Raw genomic sequence first — 4909 nt, 5'->3', positions numbered from 1 at the left:
TGCTGGCCGTTTAGCTGCCCTGGGGCCACCAGGGGGAGCACCTCCAAGCCGAGCTCATGTGTGCTGTAGCCGGCTTCTCCCTCTAGGGCTGTTTCACACAGTACGGTTCCTGCCGCACGGTGAAATCCCGTACGGTCAGGGCTGTTTCACACAGTACGGTTCCTGCCGCACGGTGAAATCCCGTACGGTCAGGGAGCCGCGCCGCACTCAGAATTTTATAATGGCAGGGATGGCCACAGCCCGGCAGCCGTCCCTTCCAGTGGGGGGATCCGGCTGCAGCCGTGCGGCCGGGCCGTGGCCGTCCCGTGTGAATGGACACAATAGTGTCCATTCACAACTGCTGAGTGCGGCACGGCTCCCTGGCCGTACGGGATTTCACCGTGCGGCAGGAACCGTACTGTGTGAAACAGCCCTCAGGGAGCCGCGCCGCACTCAGAATTTTATAATGGCAGGGATGGCCACAGCCCGGCAGCCGTCCCTTCCAGTGGGGGGATCCGGCTGCAGCCGTGCGGCCGGGCCGTGGCCGTCCCGTGTGAATGGACACAATAGTGTCCATTCACAACTGCTGAGTGCGGCGCGGCTCCCTGGCCGTACGGGATTTCACCGTGCGGCAGGAACCGTACTGTGTGAAACAGCCCTATGGATTCCTTTGTGCCTGCTGGGCTCCTCCTCCGCTTCCTCCCTGAATCTCCGGTAGATGCGAAATTATAGTGGGCTAAAGGACCTGTGATGACATCACACTCACGTGACCCACTGTGATCAGTGGGAGGAGTCAGTACACTGAGTTCCATTTCCTCCTTCCTTTCCTACTGAAGGCAGGAGCAGTATGTACTGCGGAGTGCGGACTGTGTGTGTGAGACATCCCAAGTATCAGGTACACATACACCCAGCGGCACTCTTTCACCCGCCCGGTGGGCACCCCCTACGTCACCTGCTCTTACCACCCACCTTACCCGGCGGAAACCCCCCCCCCATCGACGGGCACCTTCTCGCCCGGCAGCACCCTCCGCTCCCGTTCTTATCCTGCACCACCACCCGCAAATCCTGCCCCCACACTTTCCCCCCTGCACATACTGCCCCCACACTGTCCCCCCCTGCACATCCTGCCCCCACACTGTCCCCCCCTGCACATCCTGCCCCCACACTGCCCACCCTGCACATAATACCCCACACTGCGCACCCTGCACATAATACCCCACACTGCCCACCCAGCACATAATACCCCACACTGCACATACTGCCCCCACACTGTCCCCCCCTGCACATACTGCCCCCACACTGTCGCCCTGCTCATACTGCCCCCACACTGTCCCCCCTGCGCATACTGCCCCCACACTGTCCCCCCTGCACACACTGCCCCACACTGTCCCCCCCTGTGCTTACTGCCCCCACACTGTCCCCCCCTGCGCATACTGTCCCCCCTGCACATACTGCCCCTGGAATCGGTACATCTGTCAGAACAGAGTTAAGTCTACAGTCATTAGGTCGACTGGCCCCAAGGTCGACATGACTTAAGGTCGACATGGTTTTAGGTCGACAGTCATTATATCGACATGAGTTTTTCACTGGTTTTTGACCCGAATGTCGACATGGACACAGTTGGAGTTGAACCGCAGCCCCTTGCTTCGCTCGCTGTGCTTCGGGCACGGTGCCTCGCTATGCTCGGCACACTTTTTTATTCTCCCACCACGCCCTAGTGGATGGTAGGGCATGAAATACCGCCTGTCGGCACATGTCGGCTCAAAAAACAGTGAAAAACTCATGTCGACCTAATGACTGTCGACCTTGGCCCATGTCTACCTTCCGGGGTCGACCTAATGACAGTCGACATAAGTCTCTTCTGACAGATGACCGTTTCCCCTGCCCCCACACTGTCCCCCCTGCGCATACTGCCCCCACACTGTCCCCCCTGCGCATACTGCCCCCACACTGTCCCCCCTGCGCATACTGCCCCCACACTGTCCCCCCTGCGCATACTGCCCCCACACTGTCCTCCCCTGCGCATACTGCCCCCACACTGTCCTCCCCTTCGCATACTGCCCCCACACTGTCCTCCCCTTCGCATACTGCCCCCACACTGTCCTCCCCTTCGCATACTGCCCCCACACTGTCCCCCCCTGCGCATACTGAACCCACACTGTCCCCCCCTGCGCATACTGCCCCCACACTGTGTCCCCCCCTGCGCATATTGCCCCCAAACTGCCCCCCTGCGCATACTGCCCCCACACTGTCCCCCCTGCGCATACTGCCCCCACACTGTCCCCCCTGCGCATACTGTCCCCACACTGTCCCCCCCTGCGCATACTGTCCCCACACTGTCCTCCCCTGCGCATACTGTCCCCACACTGTCCCCCCTGCGCATACTGCCCTCTCCTGCACAAAATACCCCCATACTTATCCCCTTGTGCATACTACACCTACTGCTCAAAATGCCCCCACACTTCTCAAAACACCCCCGGTGGGGCTAGACCCACGCGCTTCTCACCCCCTGTGGCACCCCCCACTTACCTGGTCATCCTCCCTGCTTCTTACTCGACCGGGGCTTGCCCCCCCCCCCCCCCCTCCCCCCCTTACCTCTCTCCTGTCTGGCTGGCAACCCCCCCCCCCTTTACTTACCCAGGCACCACAAATCCTCTGCTTCCTTCCCATCTGACGGCATTCCCACCAGCATCTCACGCGGCAGCACACACACACCACTTCTTACCCTGTGGTGACCCCTTCTACCCGCCCGACGGACCACCCCCCACTTTAGCTGGCGTGCCCCCTCCCCGCTTCTCGCCTGATGGCACCTAATGCCCGGCGGCACACTCCCCCTACTTACCCAGGCACCCCAAACCCCCTGCTTCTTGCCCATCCGGGGGCATCCCCTCACTGCTTCTACCTTACTTACCCAGGTGCCCCCTCCTCCATGCTTCTCACCCGCCCGGTGGGCACTCCCCCCTGACCTCTGTTCTTACCACCCACCCCCGTACCTTATCCCGGTGGCACAATTCCCCCCCCCCCGCTCGATGGGCACCTTCTAGGCCGTCGGCACCCTCCACTCCCGTTCTTACCCTTCGCCACTACCCGCTCCCCCCCCGGGTCATCCTCCCTGCTTCTCACCCGCTTGGTGGGCATCGCCCGGGGGGATCCCCCGTTGCCTCCATCCTGTCCGGCTGGCACCCCACCAGCTTCGAACCCGGCAGCATACCCCCTTCTTACCCTGTGGAACCCCCTTCTTCCCGCTCGACAGGTACCCCCCCTTCTTACCTGGCATGGCCCCTTCCTGCCTCTCGCCCAACGGCACCCTCTGCTCTTCTCAACGCTCCCGGCTGGCACCCCGCCCTTCTCACCCCGCCACCCCCTGCACTTATCAAAACACCCCTGGCGGGACTACCTCTGCGCTTTAACCCCCCTCCACGCGCTTCTCACCCCCTGTGACACCTCCCTTACCCCGTTATCCTCCCTGCTTCTCACCCGCCCAGCGGGCATCGCCCAGGGGCTCCCCCCCCCTTTCCTCTCTCCTGTACGGTTGGCACCCCACCAGCTTCTCACCAGGCAGCAGCCACCACGCCCCTCCATTCTTATCCTATGGCACCCCTTTCTTCCGGCCCGACGGGCACCCCCTCCCCACTTCTTACCTGGCATACCCCCTCCCCGCTTCTCACCCGACAGCATCTCCTGACCCGGCCACCCCCTGCAATTCTCACCCATCTGACGCCCCCGCCCCCTCCTTCTTACCAGGCACCCCAAACCCCCTGCTTATCTCCCCTCCAGCGTCATCCCCCCTCTGCTTCTACCGTACTTACCCAGGCACCCCCCTTGCCTCTCACCTGCACGGTGACACCCCTGTCCCCTGTTCTTACCCTGTGGCACCTCCTGCTTCTCACCACCCACATCCCCCCCCCCCCTGCTTCTCACCTGTCTGGCTGACACCCCACCACCCTCCCGTGCTTCACACCCCACTCCCACCCACACTTACCCGGTCATCCCCCCGCCTCTCAACTCCCCTACCCTTCCCACACATGCCCGGCGGGCATCTCAAACCCCCTGCCTGTTTACCCGGGCACCACCCCTTGCTTCTCACCTACTCGGCGGCATACCCCCCTTGCACTCCCTGCTTCCCAACAACCCCCACTTCTCACCTGTCTGGCGGGCACCCCCCAGCTTCTCAACCGGTGCTGGTGAGAATGAGACCTGCCTCCTCTCCCCCTTTTGTGTTGCCCCCTCTTGCCTTCTTCACCCCTCCGTTTTTCCCTCTTTCCCCTGTCTCTCACCCTCTCTCTCTTCCCTGCTGCTGACTTTTTTTTCTCTCTCTCCTCTGCTCTCTTCCCCCCTGCCCCCTCTGTATCAACCCTCACTCTGCCACAGTCTGTCTCTCTCCTCCCCATCTTTCACCACGCTTCCTCTCTCTCCCTGGCGCTGTCTCTTTCGTTCTCTTCCTGATACCATCTCTTACTTCATCTTTGACACTCTCGTTTTCTTTCCCAGGCACCTTCTCTCCCCCATTCTCTCCCTGACACGCTCACTCTTGCTCCCATCTCTCTCTCTCTCTCTCTCTCTCTCTCTCTCTCTCTCTCTCTCTCTCTCCCCCTCCCCCTCCCCCTCCCCCTCTCCCTCTCCCTCTCCCTCTCCCTCTCCCTCTCTCTCTCCCTCACTGACATTCTTACTCCTGCTTGTAACTCTGTCCCTCTTTTGCTCTTCTTCCTTTCCCTGACACCCTACCCCTTGCACCACTTTTTCCAAGAAGCCTTCTCCCTCTTTCTCGCACCCCTTGCCCTTTCTTGCTCCTCTTTTTTGCAGTATTTCCCCAACATCCTCTTTGACATCACTCCACTCACTCTTTCTTCTGACCCCCCCCACCCAAGAGACTGCACCCTATCACAACCGACCACAGTGTTTCATTCCCCTTCCCACTGGCTTCACACCC

The sequence above is a fragment of the Crinia signifera genome, unplaced genomic scaffold (genome assembly GCF_055691185.1).
Source record: "Crinia signifera unplaced genomic scaffold, ASM5569118v1 HAP2_SCAFFOLD_230, whole genome shotgun sequence".
Classification (NCBI taxonomy): Eukaryota; Metazoa; Chordata; class Amphibia; order Anura; family Myobatrachidae; genus Crinia; species Crinia signifera.
Note: the sequence above shows the minus strand (reverse complement) of the source record.